The 17,109-nt window shown below is 34.4% G+C and overlaps 1 long non-coding RNA gene across 1 annotated transcript in view; it reads right to left on the bottom strand.

The window, feature by feature from the left end:
- Positions 1–911: 911 nt before the first annotated feature.
- The window catches only part of LOC109461069 (uncharacterized), a 32,631-nt gene continuing 16,433 nt past the window's right edge, over positions 912–17,109 (bottom strand). The window contains exon 3 of the long non-coding RNA XR_002139617.3: positions 912–3,290. This is a non-coding gene — a long non-coding RNA (uncharacterized LOC109461069). The remainder of the gene's footprint in view (positions 3,291–17,109) is intronic.

Here is a 17,109-nt window from a genome sequence, read left to right as displayed (position 1 = left end):
AGTGTACATATGTATGTATATATTTAAATGTTTATATATAATCATGTGTGCAGAATATTTTATGCTTTTCAAAATACTTTAGCCAAAATGGTTACAGAAATAAATAAATTTGGGACTAAAAGTGTCTATGAAGTATGACATGTAAGTTTGCGAACTCATCCTAGAAAAAGTGCTACATACCTCATTGCTGAATATCACTACAGTCACCTTCGAAGTACTCCCCTTAGAAGCTATACACCAATGCCAGCACCTAGTCCACACTTCAAAGCAATTTTGGAACCCTTTTTCTGGAATGGCAATCAGAGCTGTCGTCATATTACACTTGATGTCCTAAATGTCATCAAAATGGCTTCCTTTAATATTTCCTTTATCTTTGGGTAAAGAAAGAAATCAGTGGGGGCCAGATCAGGTGAGTAGGGAGGGTGTTCCAAAATAGTTATCTGTTTACTGGTTTAAAACTCCCTCACAGACAGTGCCCTGTGAGCTGGTGCATGGCCGTGATGCAGGAGCCATGAATTGTTGGTGAAAAGTTTGGATCGTCTAACTTTTTCATGCAGCCTTTTTAGCACTTCCAAATAGTAAACTTGGTTAACTATTTGGCCAATTGGTACAAATTCATAATGAATAATCCCTCTGATATTAAAAAAGGTTAGCAACTTCTTTTTTTTTTTTTTTAGTTTCAGGTGCACAAAACAATGTAATAGTTAGACATTTATCATTTATTTCCTTCACACTGTGTCAACCCCCTTCCCCCCATCCACTATCCCTCTGACATCGCACAGAGCCATTACATTTCCACTGTCTCTATTCCTAATGCTGTACTCTGCTTCTTGTAAGTATATGCATATATATATATATATATATATATATATATATATATATATATATATATATATAAACTTGTAGTCGACATTCATTATTGTTCAGCTTCATCTTCAGGTGTACAGTGTAGTGATCAGGCATCTACATCTTCCTAATGGGCATTTCGGTTGTTTCCATGTCTTGGCTATTGTGTATAGTGCTGCAATAAACATACGGGTAGCAACATTGTTTTGACTCTTGATTTGGACTAATGGAACATTTTTGTTCATGGAGAATTGGCTGACTTCCATCATGCACTTTAATGCTTTGCTCCAGGGTTGTATTGGTACATCCATGTTTCATCACCAGTGATAACTTGGCCCAAAACATTGTCTTGCCTCTCCAAAAGGTCTTGGCAAACTTCCACTTTCCTTTGGTTTTGCTCGTCAGTGAGCTCCTTCAGGACCATTGTTGCACACACCTTTCTCATGCCAAGATTTTCAGTTAAGATTTTCCTGTTTCTCTATTGGCATTTACTTGGTCTGCAATGCTTCTTGCAGTCAGCCGATGATTTTGACGTGCAATTCGACAAAATTTTGCAATGTTTTCACCAGTTCTGCTCATTACTAGCCGCCCTGACCTCTCTTCATCAGTGTTGTGTTCACTCTCCTCAGAAAAACATTTAATCCATTTGTACACTGCCATTTTCTTCATGGCATTAGCCCCATAAACTTGGACTAACATATCCCTGATTTCACTTCCATTCTTGCCAAGTTTAACAAGAAATGTAATGTTTGTTCCTGCTCTAATTCAAGCTCAGACATTCTTATGATGGCACACAAAAACATACAACAACGATAATGAATGCCACTCAGCAAGATACTGCCACAGGTCAACATGAACACAGCTGTGAGACACTGATATATTGAGGTTATGAAACCTTACCGAGCTCTTTGTATAGTGCTACCAATGTAAGCACACGTTCACGAACATAATTGTCAGATCTTGTATGCGGATTGAAGAAAAGGGTGATACTATTGTTGTCTTTTTTAAGTAAAATAAAGTTCATATAACATAAATGTCACCATTTTAATGTGCACTGAAAATTCAGTGGTATTTAGTACATTCACAATGGTTGTGCAACCACCACGTCTATCTAGTTCCAGAACATTATCATTCCAAAAGGAATTCCACACCCATTAATCAGTCATGCCTCATTCCCCCCTCCTCCCAGCTCCTGCCAATCACTAATCTCTTTCTTTCTCTATAGATTTACCTATTTGGGATATTTCATATAAATAGAATCATACAATATGTGACGTTTGTGATTGGCTTCTTTTGCTTACATAATTTGCACTCCATCCATGTTTTAGCATGAATCACTCATTTTTATAATCCGTTGTATATAATAGTTATAAAAAATCCATCCATCGGTTGATGGACATTTGTGTTGTTTCCACATTTTGGCTGCTACTAATCGTGCTACTATGAATATTCACATACCAGTTTTTCTTTGAATGTCTGTTTTTAATTCTTTTAGATATACATCTAGGATGAGAATCGCTGGGTCATATTGTAACTCTGTGTTTAACTTTTTGCACTTCCAGTAGAATGTACAAAAGTTCCAATTTGTCCTCATTCTTGTCAACACTTATTTTCCACTTAAAAAATTGTAGTCATCCTAGTGACACGAAATGGTGTCTCATTATAGTTTTGATTTTATTCCATGAAGAACATTGATGTTGAACATCTTTTCATGTACTTGCAGGACTTTTGTATAACTTTGGAGAAATGTCTATTCAAGACCTTTCCCATTTTTTAACTGGGTTGTTTGGTTTTGGGTTGTTAAGTTGTGTTGTATATTTGTATTTTTCTTTTTTTACATATTCTAGACACTGTACCCTTATCAGATATATAATTTGCGAATATTTTCCCTCATTCTGTAGATTGTCTTTTTACTTACTTGATAATGTCTTTTGAGGAGCAAAAGTTTTAAATTCTAATGAAGTCTAATTTATCTACTTTTTATTTTGTTGTCTGTGCTTTTGATGTCATATATAGGAATTCATTGTTAAATCCAAGATCATGAAGATTTACCGTCTGTTTTATTTTTTTTAATTTTGTTTTTAGTTTTTGCTCTTCTAGTTAGGACTTTTAAACATTTGGAGTTAAATTTGTATATTGTGTAAGATAAGGGTCCACCTTCATTCTTTTGCCAGTTGTCATCTAGCTGTCCCAGCATAATTTATTGAAGAGACTAGTCTTTCCTCTATTGGATAGTCTTGGTAACCTTGTTAAAAATCAGTTGACCATCAATACATGGTTTTATTTCTAAACATTCAGTCTATTCCATTGATCTATATGTCTATCCTAATTCCAATAACACATTGTGTGGATTACTGTAAAATTATAATAAGTTTTGAAACTGGAAAGTATGAGCCTTCCAACTTTGTTGTTCTTTTTCAAGATCAGGACCAACTTTTCCACTTCTGCAAAAAAATAAATAAATAAATAATAATAACAACAATAATAATAGCATTAGGGTATTGTTAGAAATTGCATTGAAACCGTAGATTGCTTTGGAAACTGTTGCTGTTTTAATGAGATAAAATACTATATGATCTCAGTTTGTATGAAGATATTTTGTATGATTTCAATATTTTAAAATTTATTAAAACTTGGTTTGTGGCCTAGCATATGGCACATACTGAAGAATGTTCTATGTGCACTGAAAATGTAAGCATTCTGTTGTTGTTTGGTTAATTTTTCTAGATATATCAGTTATATCTAGTTGATTTATAGTGTTGTTAAAGTTCTTGGTGTCTTAATTGATTTTCAGTCTACATGGTCTATCCCTTATTGAAAGTGTAGTATAGAAGTCAGTGACTATTATTGTGGAACTGTCTAATTCTCCCTTTAATTCTGTCACTTTGGTTTCATATATTTTAAGGTTATGTTATTAGAGGCATATATATATATATATATATATATATATATATATACACAATTGTTACCTCTTTTTGATAGCTTGACCCTTTTATCAATATATAATGTCCATGTCCTTCTTTATTTCTTGAAACATTTTTGAAGTCTGATTTGTCTGATGTTAGTATAGTCATTCCAGCTCTCCTTTGTTTACTATTGGCATACACTATCTTTTCCATCCTTTCACTTTTTTAAAAAAGCAAGTGTCTTGTAGACCAAATATAGTTAGATGACTTTTTTTTTTTAATCCATTCTGCTGATCTATGATTTTTAATTGGAGAGTTTAAGCCATTTGCATAGACTGTAATTACTAATAAAAGACTTATTCTGTCATTTTGATATTTGTTTCATTGTGTAATGTCTTTTTTCATTCCTATATTCCTCCATTACTGCATTTCTCAATGCTTTATTGAATTTTCTAGTATTTCATTTTAATTCATTTTTCTTGTTCTGTACAATTTTTTAGTTTTTTCTTAGTGGTTAACATGGGATTACAATTAACATCTAACTTTGAAACAATAAAGTTTGAATTTATATCCAAAATTAGTTTCAGTAGTACACAAAAACTTCATTTATAGCTTTGTTCCTCCTCCCTTTATGCTGTTATTATCCTAGTTAACATCTATATACATTGTATGTCCATACATAGATTTATAATTATTTTTATGCTTTTGTCTTTAAATTATATAGAAGAGGAAAAAAAAGAGGAGATACAAACCAAAAATTCAAAAATACAAGCTTTTAGTTTTACCTTTGCGCTACTAGCTATATTTACCAAAGTCGTTTGTTCAATTGGCTTTGCATTACTGTCTAAAAATGGACATTTCTTGTTGGCATTTCTTATTGGACAGCTTTACTAGTAAGAAATTCCATTTTTTAATTAATCAAGGAATATCTTATTTCTCCTGCATTTATGAAATACTTTTTTCTGGATATAAAACTTTTCATTGAAGTATTTTTTCTTTAAGTACTTTAAATATATCATCCCCTGTCTCCTGGACTGTATGGTTTCTGAAGAGAAATTAACTGTTAACCTTATTAAAATCCCTTACACATAACAAGGTTTTTCTCTTTTGTAGCTTTCAAGACTCTATCTTTGGCTATTGAAAACTTGACTATAATTTATATCATGGTGAAGAGCTTTGAGTTTATCTTATTTGCAGTTCCTTGACCTTCTTGAATATGTACATTCGTGTATTTCATCACATTTTCAGCCAATATTTCTTAAAAGATTCTTTCTGACATTTTTCTCTTTCTATTTTTCTCTGGGACTCTCATTATGCATTTGTTCATATGCTTAATGCTGTCGCATGATCCTGTTAGATTACATTCATTTTTTTTCTCATTCTATTCTTTGCTCCTCCTACTAGATTATCTAAATTGACCTATCATTAAGTTTCTGATTCTATGTTCTTCACAGTCAAATTTGATATGAACCATTTTAGTGAATTTTCAGCTCCAGAATTTTAATTCCTTTTTACAATTTCTACCCAATTATTAATATATTCTACTTGGTGAGACATCATTTACTTGGTTTCCTTTAGTTCTTTACCCATGGTTTTCTTTAGTTCTTTGAACATATTTAATACAATCTTTGTCTAGTAAGTCCAATGTCTGTGCTTTCTCAGGGACCATTTTTATTTATTTTTTTTCCCTGTGACTAGAACATATACTCTCTTTGCATGCTTTATTGTTTCTGTTTAAAACTGGATTTCCTGAATATTGTCCTCTAGAAACTGTAGAAATCATATTTCTTTTCTCTCCTTGAGCTTGTGTTCTTCTTTTGGGTGTTATTGTTTGTTTATGACTGTACTAAACTATTTTTCAAAAGTCTATATTATCTGTCATAAGTGGCCTCTGACAGCTCTGCTAGCTCAGTAGTCAACTAGTGTTTTCTCAGAGTTTCCTTAAATACCTGGAGCCAGAAAGAGAGAAAGAGAGAGACAGCGAGAGAGAGAGAGAGAGGGAAGGAAGGAAGGAAGGAAGGAAGGAAGGAAGGAAGGAAGGAAGGAAGAAAGAAAGAAAGAAAGAAAGAAAGAAAGAAAGAAAGAAAGAAAGAAAGAAAGAAAGAAAGAAAGAAAGAAAGAAAGAAAGAAAGGGAAAGAAAGAATATCTGTCAGTCTTTGTAGATTGGCTCTGTGTTAGGCCAATTCTTCAATGCCAGGCCATTTACAACTCTGCCTTAGCCTTTGCTTCCTGCTTTTCTGGAAGCTGAAGACCAGCCAGAGGTGAAAGCTTAGTCATTTCAGGTCTTTACTGAGAATACATCCATCCATGGGAATGAGTTTGGCCTTATTGCTTCTCCAGTGTATTCAGGAGATTTTTAAAGCTGTTATTCTCTAAACATATTTTGTTTCCCAACCTCTAAACATAATTCTTTCCAAGGAATTTTGGTCTGTCTGTTGCTTGTCCTGACTGTTTGTTCTTGCCCCAGGCTGCTGCTGTCAATACTTTTGCCTTTAAGTGCTTTCGCTAAAAGCTGCCTGGGAAGCCATCCAATCCTGGGAATGCTCCAAGTCATGCAAAACAAATGCCAGCCCTTGTTCCAGTCTTTGAGGGAGCTGTCAGACAGGTCGAAGCTGAAAACCACAATTTTTAATAATAAGGTCTTTATTGCTCCCTATGGTACTTGCAACCTGCACCACGTGTTCAGGCTGCCATTTTCATAGCTTTTGACATTCTGGAATGTGAGAGATGATAGGCAGGTGATTTAAAATGCCATAGCACTCTCTAACCATAGTGCAGCAACTTCTTTCTTCATTAAACTTTCCCCTGATTATTGTGAGCCCTTTACTAGTCTCCAGGATTCTATAAAAGTTAATTCTGACAGTTATTGCACCTTATTATTTATTTTTCTAAGTGGACAGAGTCCTGGAGTTCCCTATTCTACCATATTTATTGAATTCACCATGATATTGCTTTGCAGCCTATGCTTTAATTCATGTGTCTGCCTAATTTGAGCAGAGGAGGAAGTAATGTTGAGTATTAATAATTAAGGAGTATTATGCTACTTCCAGAGTAATCCCTTTTACTTCTGTATCCAAAAGAATTTCTGATCTTCCATCTACTTTGATTATATCTCATCCCGCTGACCTCACAGGAACTCAACAGCTCTGATCCCAGGAGAAAGAAGTCAACTATTGAGTGAGATAAAAGTTACTCTTATATTGATCTTGGCTGCATACATCTGTTGCCTCACCTTTGCCTCCCTCTCTTCCTCTCATATAGGATTTGTTAAAATGTGACTTTTAACATTCTAGATATCTCTGAGAGACCATTTTGGAGGTGGGTCTAGGGTATGCACATCATGTTTTATACCATTCATTCAATATTTAAAACAACTTCACACATAATCTATTTCAGGACAAAGCCAGGAACTGGAGAAACATGGAGGAATAATGTGTGGCCATATCCTCACTTAGCTCATAGGCAGCAGTCATTGGGTTCTAGATCAAAATATTGTATCACTATGTAATTGTGGAAAAGTGATGGACTATAAATCTATAGCTATGACTTCTGTTAAGAAGATAATTTTAGAAATTTCAGCAATATACATTTCTTTTTTTCTTTTTTTTTAATTTTATTAAATTTATTGGGGTGACAATTGTTAGTAAAATTACATAGATTTCAGGTGTACAATTCTGTATTACATAATCTATAAATCCCATTGTGTGTTCATCACCCAGAGTCAGTTCTCCTTCCATCACCATATATTCAATCCCTCTTACCCTCATCTCCCACCCCCCACCCCCCACCCCCCTTACCCTCTGGGTCTTTCTGTCTTCACTCAATAAGCTCATGGAACAATTTTCTAATCTGTGCCCTTAGTAAGTAAAAGCAGGCAACTCTGAAACCCAAATGGATATCTGAAAATCAAAGCAGATCTGTCACTGTATGTGATCAGACCCTCTTCATCCAATGTTTACATGAAAATTAATCACAACACATTATGTTTCTTCTTTTGGAAAAGAGTCGGAACTGTAATAATCCAAGTTCTAGTGATTATGAAATCTTATTTGTAATTAGGAAATGGAAGAAAATAATTAACAATTATTATTTTGTTAGTAAAATTGTTCATGAAATCCATTTGGGGAGATGAGGCTAAAAGGCAAAAGAGTGTATTTAACAAGATTGAGTAAATACCAGATTTACTCTCCTTCTGTAAATAAGTATAAAGTTAAGCAAAATACATATATGAAAAAACCTTCATGTGGTAAGGACAGGACTGTGATCTCTGGTGAAGAGAAACAAGTGAGGTGAGCCCTGCAATCATCACCCCAGATTTCTGAGCCACTTTCCAAAAAAAATAGCTTTCTAGTGAGAATGAAGGAGAGCTCAACCAGAACTGTGGTCTCACTGAGTTGAGGGAAGAGATCAGAATTTATGGAAGAGGCTGATGCAGCTAGAATTTCCAGGGCAGATAGCACAGAGGAAGAAGGCACAGAGAGATAAAGCAACAGGAATTTTCATAAGTTTCCCTTTAAATATTTGTGCATGTATAGGTTGATTCCCCAACAAGGCCAGGCAAAGAATGAACATGGACCTGTAAACTGAGCAATTGTCATAGCTCACACAAGGATAAGAAGCTTTCTAGTTTCAAGCAGCCAGAGTGGAGAGGCCTGATTGAACATAGGGCACGTTCAGTGAATAATCTAGTAGGGAATCTTACTAGTCAGTCTAAACTATTTAAATTCAAACCTGGAAAGATAATATTCAACATTTTTAAACAGTTTATAGAGATATAATTCACATACCACATATTTCACCTATTTTGATTGTGCAATTGGCTGTTCCTCGAAGTGCTAAACATAAGGTTACCATATTCCCAACAATTCCACTCCTATGTATATATCCAAAAGAAAAGAAAACACAAGTCCACAATAACTTGGACACAGGTGTTCATAGAAAATTATTCATAAATACTTAAAAATGGAAACAATCCATAGGCTGATGAATGAATAAACAAAATGTGTTGCATCCATATAATGAAATATTATTTGGCAATAAAAAGGAATGAAGTACTGACACATGCTGCAATATGGGCAACTCTTGAAAGCATGCTAAGTGAAAGAAACCAATCACATAAGACTACATATTGTGTGATTTTGTATATATGAAATGTCAAGAACAGGCAAATATACAAGGATAAAAATTAGTCTCAAGTTGTGGAGGAGCAGGTGGGGAATAGGGAGAGAATGCTAATTTGGGGTGTTATGAAATGTTCTAAAATTAGATTGTTATGTTGGTTGCACAATTCTATGCATATAATAAAAAACAGTGAACTGTTCAATCTAAATGGGTGAATTATATGTTATGTGACTTAAAACTCTATAAAGATGAGGTTTTTCTCTTGAGTTTTAATGGGAATAAAAATTGGATATAATACTTGGTGCTGCATGGATGTACAATAAATGAATTATTAAAGATGGTTAGAGAAATTTGAATATGAAATGGACATTATTGAAACAAAGAATATCAAATCTTGACATAGAAACATGGAAAGGTAGAGATTGCCCTTCCAAAATAATAAAATAAACATAGTAACAACATGGAAAAAACACAGGTTTTTAAAAAAATGTATGCTTTTATCTAATTTTGTTAAATAAAAGACAAATAAAATACAAATTGTGTGTGTATGTGTGTTTGGGTTTTCAATACATATATAAAGATTTGGAAGGACATACAATACAAGAATATAAATTCAATTGTGGTAAACTCAGGGTAGCTGGAATATGATGTTTTCATTGTTTCTTTTCTTTTTTCTTCAAATTTTTTATAGTATACCCCTTTCTTTTTCAATTTTAATTATTTCAATTAAAGTTGGGATTCAACATTATATTAGATTCAAGTGTACACCATCATGGTTAGACATTTATACAACTTATGAAGTGATTCCCCCGACAAGTCCAGCACCCGCTTGGCACCACACATAGCCATCACAATGTTATTGATTCTATTCCCCATGCTGCACTCTACATCCCCTTGACTATTCTGTAACTGCCAACTTGTTCTTCCCTAACGCTTCACCCTCTTCACCCAGCCCTCCAAACACCCTCCCGTCTGGCAACCATCAGTTTGTTCTCTATTCAATGAGTCTGTCTCTGTTCTGTTTGTTTATTTATTTTGTTTTCTAGACCCCACATATAGAGTAATCACATGGTATTTGACTTTTTCTGTCTGAGGTGTCACCCAACACAATACCCTCTAGGTCCATCCTTGTTGTTGCAAATAGCAAGATTTCATTCTTCTTTATGGTTGAGCAATATTCCATTGTATATATACACCAATCCTTTCCATCCAATTGTAGCTTGCTTCCACATCTTGGCTATTGCAAATAATGCTGCAATGAACCTAGGGATGCATATATCTTTTAAAATTAGTGTTTTGGATTTCCTCAGAAAAATGCACAAAAGTGGAATTGTTGGGTCATAAGGTAGTTCTGTTTTTAATTTTTTGAGAAACCTCCATACTGTTTCCCATAGTGGCTGTACCTATTTGCAATCCCACCAATAGTGCATGAGGGTCCGCTTTTTTCCACATCCTCACCAAAACTTGTTGATTGTTGATTTATTGATGATAGCCATCTTGACACATGTGAGGTGATATCTCATTGTGTTTTTAATGTGCATTTCCCTGTTTATTAGTGATGTTGAGCATTTTTCATATGTTTATTGGCCATCTGTATGTTTTCTTTGAGAAAGAATCGTTTTTTAAAAATTGGATTGTTTGGGATTTTTGTTGTTAATTTGTATGAATTCTTTATAAATTTTGGATATTTTCAATTATCAGATATAACATTGGAAAAGATCTTCTCCCAATCGGTAGGTTATCTTTTCATTTTGTTGTTTTCTTTGCTGTACAAAACCTTTTAGTAAGATGTTGTCCCATTTGTTCATTTTTTTTCTTTGCTTTGGGAGATATAGCAAATACATATCAAATATATAATATAATATAATATAATATAATATAATATAATATAATATAATATAATATAATTAATGTATATGTGTGTATATATATATATATATATATGTATATATATATATATATATATATATATATATATATATATATATCTCATATATACAGAGGGTGCCAAATGTATACACATTTTATGAAAGGAAAACTGTATTAAAATTGTAATACTTAATATATACTGATAACAAAAGATGAATACACGTCATGTTTGACTTCAGCAATTACAAGACGTGCTCAAAGTGATTACCATCAGTGTCCAGACACTTCTGAGTATGGCATGAACTATTGCTTGAGCAACACTGACCAAAGTGTCCAGTTGAATACATTTTTTTGGCACCCCCGGTATATATATTACTAAGGGCAATGTCAGAGAGTTTGCTGCTTATGTTTTCTTCCAGGAGTGTTATGGTTTGAGGTCTCATATTTAAGTCTTTAATCCATTTTGAGCTTATTCTCATACTGGATACTTTCTGTTATAAGAAAGTGATCCAGTTTTATTTATTTATTTATTTATTTATTTATTTATTTATTTATTTATGTGCATGTATCTTTCCAATTGTCCCAACAACATTTATTGAAGAGACTGTTTTTACCCCATTGTATATTTTTGCTTACTTTGTCATAGATTAATTGACCGTATAGGTGTGGATTTATTTCTGAGCTCTCTTTTGGTTCCATTGATCTATGTGTCTGTTTTTATGCCAGTACCAAGCCATTTCTATTACTATAGCCTTGTAGTATAATTTGATATCCGGTGGCATGATACCTCCAACATTATTCTTTATTCTCATGATTGCTGTGGCTACTTAAGGTCTTTTGTAGTTTCATGTCAGTTTTAGAAGTATTTGCTCTAATTCTGTGAAAATACCATTGGTATTTTGATAGAGGTTGAATTGAATCTATAGATTCCTTTGGGTAGTATGGACATTTTAATGATGTTAATTCTTCCTATTCATGAGCATGGTGTATGCTCCCATTTATTTGCATTTTCTTCAATTTATTTCTTTAATGTCTTAAAATTTTCCAAGTACAGATCTTTTACCTCCTTGTTTAAATTTATTTCTAGTGTTTTTCTTTTACTGATACAATAGTAAATGGGATTGTTTTCTTAATTTCACGTTCTGATAGTTCTTTATTGGTGTATAAAAATGCAACCAGTTTCTGAACATTAATTTTGTATTCTGCTTTTTAAATTAAATGTATAGACCAGTTATATTAATATTTTTTTGGAATTTTTAGTTTTTTTTTATAGTATGATATCATCTGCAAATAATGACAGTTTTGCTTCTTTCTTTCCAATCTGAATGCCTTTTCTTTCTTTCTTTTTTTTTTTTTTTTTTTTTTGTTTGAATGTGATGGGAAGACCTCAAATATTGTGTTGGATAAAAGTAGTGAAAATGTTCAAACTTGCTTGTTAGTGATCTTAGGCAAAACAATTTTAACTTTTCTCCATTCAGTATGATGTTAGTTGTGGGTTTGTCACGTATGTCCTGTATTATGTTATGTTCCCTCTATTTCCACTTTGCTGAGAGTTTCTATCATAAATGGATCCTGGATTATGTCAAATTATTTTTCTACATCACTGACATGATCGTATGATTTTTATTCTTCATTTTGTTTATGTGGTGTATCATGTTAACTGATTTGTAAATATTGTACCAACACAGCATCCCAGGAATAAATTCCACTTGATCATGGTGTATGATCATTTTTTAAAGAGTTTTATTAAAATATAGCTAACATACAATATTATATTAGTGTCAAGTGTTCACAATATTTATTCAACATTTATATACCTAAAGAAGTGGTCACCCTGATTAGACTAGCAACCATCTGACATCATACTATGCTATCACAATATTATTGACAATATTTCCCAGGCTGTACATTATATCTCCATAACTTACTGGTTTTATACCTGGGAATCTGAACCTCTTATTCCCCTTCACATTTCCCTTCCCTTTAAAAACGTTTCAATTACATTTTTCCTTCAATATTATTTTATATTAATTTCAGGTGTATACCATAGTGGTTAGACATTTATATAATTTAAGAAGTGGTCCCCTTAAATAGTCTAGTACTTACCTGGCACCATATATATATATATATATATATATATATATATATATATATATATATATATATATAGTTACTAACATATTATTGGCTATATTCACTATCCTTTATTTTGTATCCACATGACTATTCTGTAAGTACTTAATCCTTTCACAATTTGCACCTTGCCACCCAAACTCCCTCCCATCTATCACCCAAATAAATCAAGTGCCCATCTGACACCATTCATAACTATTATAATATTCTTGACTATATTCCTCATGCTATACCTTACATACCCATAACTACTATGCAACAACCAATTTGTACCGCTTAACCCCTCCCCCCTTTTCACCCACCCCTAACACCCTCTCCATCTGGCAATCATCAAAATGTTCTCTGTATCTATGAGTTTGTTTCTGTTTTTTGTGTTTATTTTGTTCTTTAGATTCCACATATAAGTGAAATCACATTGCATTTGTCTTTCTCTGTCTGACACTCCACTCAACACAATACCCTCCAGGTCCATCCATGCTGCCGCAGTTTGCAAGAACCCATTCCCGTCCATGGCTGAGCAATATTCCATTGTATATATGTACCACCTCCTCTTTATCCATTCATCCATCAATGGAAATCCAGGTTGCCTTCACATCTTGCTATTGTAAACAATGCTGCAATGAACATATGAATGCACATGTCCACTCAAAGTAGCATTTTGGATTTTTGGATAGATACCTAGAAGTAGGATTATTGGGTCCTTCTTTGCCTCTTGTTATAGCCTTTGTTTTAAAGCCCATTTTGTCTGGTATAAGTACTGTTATACCACCTGCTTTTTTCTTTTTCATTTGCATGAAATGTATTTTTCTTGTCCTTTTACTTCCAGTCTGTGTATGTCTATTTATCTGATGTGAGTCTCTGAAGGCAGTATATGTAATGGTTTTCTTCTCTATTCAGCCACCCTATGTCTTTTGATTAGAGCATTTAATCCATTTACATTTAAAGTAATTGTTGCTAGATATGTAGTTATTGCCATTTTATTCATATTTTGGATCTCTCTCTCTCTCTCTCTCTCTGTCTCTCTGTCTCTCTCTCTGTCTCTCTCTCTCTCTCTCTCTCTTTCTCTCTCTCCATCTTAAAGAAAGCTCTCTAAGATTCCTTGTAATTCTGGTTTGGTGTTGATGATCTCCTTAATCTTTTTCTAGTCTGGAAAGCTCTTTATCTGTCCTTCAATTCTAAATGATAGCTTTGCTAGGTAGAGTAATCTTGGTTGTAGCTCCATGGTTTTCATCATTTTGAATATTTCTTGCCAGCCCCACTGGCCTGCAAACTTTCTGTAGAGAAATCAGCTCACAGTTTTATGGGAGCTCCCTTGTATGTAACTAACTGCTTTTCTATTGTTGCTTTTAAGATTCTCTCTTTGATTTTAACTTTTGGCATTTTAATTATGATGTGGCTTGATGTGGGCCTCTTTGAGTTCAATTTGTTTGGGACTTTCCATGCTTCTTGGGCTTGTATGTCTATTTCCTTCACCAAGTTAAGGAAGTTTTCCATTATTATTTCTTCAAATATATTTTCAATTCCTTGCTTTCTCTTCACCTTCTGTTATTCCTATGATGTGAATGTTGGTATGCATGATGTTGTCCCAGAGGCTCCTTAAACTACCCTCCATTTTTTAAAATTCTTTTTTCTTTTTGCTGTTCCAGTTGGGCATTTTCTACTACCTTATCTTCTAAATCATTAATTCAGTCCTCTGCTTCATCTAATCTACTGTTGATACCCTCTAATGTATTCTTCATTTCAGTTACTGTATTCATTTCTGACTGGTTCTTTTTTATGGTCTTTATCTTCATTTTTTTGGTTTCATATCTCTTTGTTGAGTTCTCTCTGAGATCACTGAGCATCCTTATAACCAGTGTTTTGAACTCTGCATCTGGTAGATTACTTGTCTCCATTTTGTTTTGTTCTTTTTCTGGAGCTGTGTTCTGTTCTTTTATTTGGGACACGTTTCTTTGTCTCCCCAATTTAGCTGCCTCCCTGTGTTTGTTTCTATGTATTAGGTAGGGATGCTATGTCTCCTGGTCTTAATAGAAAGGCCTTATTTAGTAGATATCTTGTGGGGTCCAGTGGCATAGTCTCCCTGATCACCTGAGCTGGGTGTTCCAGGTGTGTCCCTTGTGTGGGTTGTGTGTGCTCTCCTGTTTTAGTTGAGCTTCAGTTGCTGTTTGCACATCAACCTGGATTGACATTCAACCTGATTGGTTGTGAGTACTGGCTGTGACTACAATGGAGGATCTCTTGTGCAGGGGCCTGACTCTATGAGGCAGGATTTGCTTTAGCATATCTGTTGAGCCTTCCAAGTTTACCCTTTGTGTGTGTGGTTCTTGCATGTGGCCAAGTGATGCTCCATCTCAGTCCAGAGCCACCAGGTCAGCCAACCCTAGGGCCTTCTAGGAGGGGCCCAGTCACAAGCCAAGTTGAGCTGCAGCCTGTGCCCTGCCCAGGGCCATCTGTCATGAGCCACAAAGCAATCTGCAGATTGCCTCCACCAGCACTGAGCTTCGAGGTGCCTTAAGAGGCCAAGCTGCAAATTCAGGCCAGCTCTCTTTCATGCCAGATTTAGGGCTGATCAGTCAGTGGTACGGGACATGCCAAAGCCATATGCTGCTTGTTTGGGTTTTATGAACCTTTAAGAGATTTCAGGAAAGTCCACAACATGAGCAAAGAGAGGCCATTTTTATGGAAAAGATGCTGGAAATGGCTAGGGTTGGTCTGCAAGTTGGATGGGACAGGTTCTCAGGGAATCACCAGGACATGGTAAACAAATGGTATTATCCAGGTAATGGAGACTCAAATACAACAGCCACCTATTTCTGCCTGTGAGGAGTGGGGAGGGCTCAACACCAAAAAAAATGTCTTCTGCCAGCTCCTCCATTTGGAAGAAGGCTGCGCCTGCAGCCCTTGCCCTGAAGTCTGACAACTCAGTCCTCCCCGTATATACCTGGTGCCTTTTAAAAAAATTAATTTAATTTTATTATTAGTTTCAGGCGTACAAAACTACATAATGATTAGACATTTATACCCTTTACAAAGTTATAACCCCAACAAGTCTACTACCCCTCTGACATGATATGGTGTCTGACAATTAAGTTCACAAACTCACCCTACAAAAAGTACTACATACCTCATTGCTGAATATCGGTATGGTCACCTTCAAAGTACTCCCCTTGGGAAGCTATGCACCAATTCCGGTGCCTAGTCCATGCTTCAAAGCAATTTTGGAACTCCTTTTCTGGAATGGCCATCAGAGCTCTTGTCATGTTACCCTTGATGTCCTGAATGTCATAAAAATGTCTTCCTTTCAATATTTCCTTTATCTTCAAGTAAATAAAGAAATCATTGGGGGCCAGATCAATGTGTAGGGAAGGTGTTCCAATACAGTTATTTGTTTACTAGCTAAAATCTCGCTCACAGACTGTGCCTTGTGAGCTGGTGCATTGTCGTGATGCAAGAGCCTTGAATTGTTGGCAAAAAGTTCAGGTTACCTAACATTTTTGCACATCCTTTTCAGCACTTCCAAATAGTAAACTTGGTTAACTGTTTGTCCAGTTGGTACAAATTCATAATGAATAATCCCTCTGATGTTAATAAAGATTAGCAACATTGTTGGAATAAGTTCATGAACTTAATTGTCAGACCATTTAAGGCCATTGTTTTCTTGTTGATTTTCTATCTGAATGATCTAGTCACTAATGTCAACAAGGTGTTAAAATCCCCTCCTATGACTACATTCCTGTCAATCTGTCCCTTTAGGTCTACCAATATTTGCTTTAGAAATTTAGGTGTGTTATGTTGGGTGCATAAATGTTTACAAGGGTTATAGCCTGTAGTTGGATTGACCCTTTTATCATTATATAATGTTCTTCTTTGATTCTTGTTATGGCCCTTGTTTTAAAGTTTATTTTGTCTGATATGAGTATTGCTACCCCAGCCTTTAAATTTTTTTCATTTGCATGAAATATCGTTTTCCATCCCTTTAATTTTGGTGTGTGTGTGTCTTTCAATCTGAAGTGGGTCTATTGTAGACAGAGTATGTATGGGTCTTGTTTTTTCTTATCATTCAGTACCCTATTCTTATGTATTTTGATTGGAACATTTAATTCATTTATATTTAAAGTGATTATTGATAGGTACGTAGTTATTGCCATTTTATTATTTACATTTATGGTGTTTTGTTTTGTTTTGTTTTGTTTTGTTTTGTTTTGTTTTGTTTTGTTTTTTTCTTCTTACGAA

The sequence above is a fragment of the Rhinolophus sinicus genome, chromosome 15 (genome assembly GCF_057876585.1).
Source record: "Rhinolophus sinicus isolate RSI-liver-muscle chromosome 15, RSI-T2T, whole genome shotgun sequence".
Taxonomy (NCBI): Eukaryota; Metazoa; Chordata; class Mammalia; order Chiroptera; family Rhinolophidae; genus Rhinolophus; species Rhinolophus sinicus.
The sequence above is the reverse complement of the archived record's forward strand: the minus strand, read 5'-3'. Positions and strand labels throughout refer to the sequence as shown.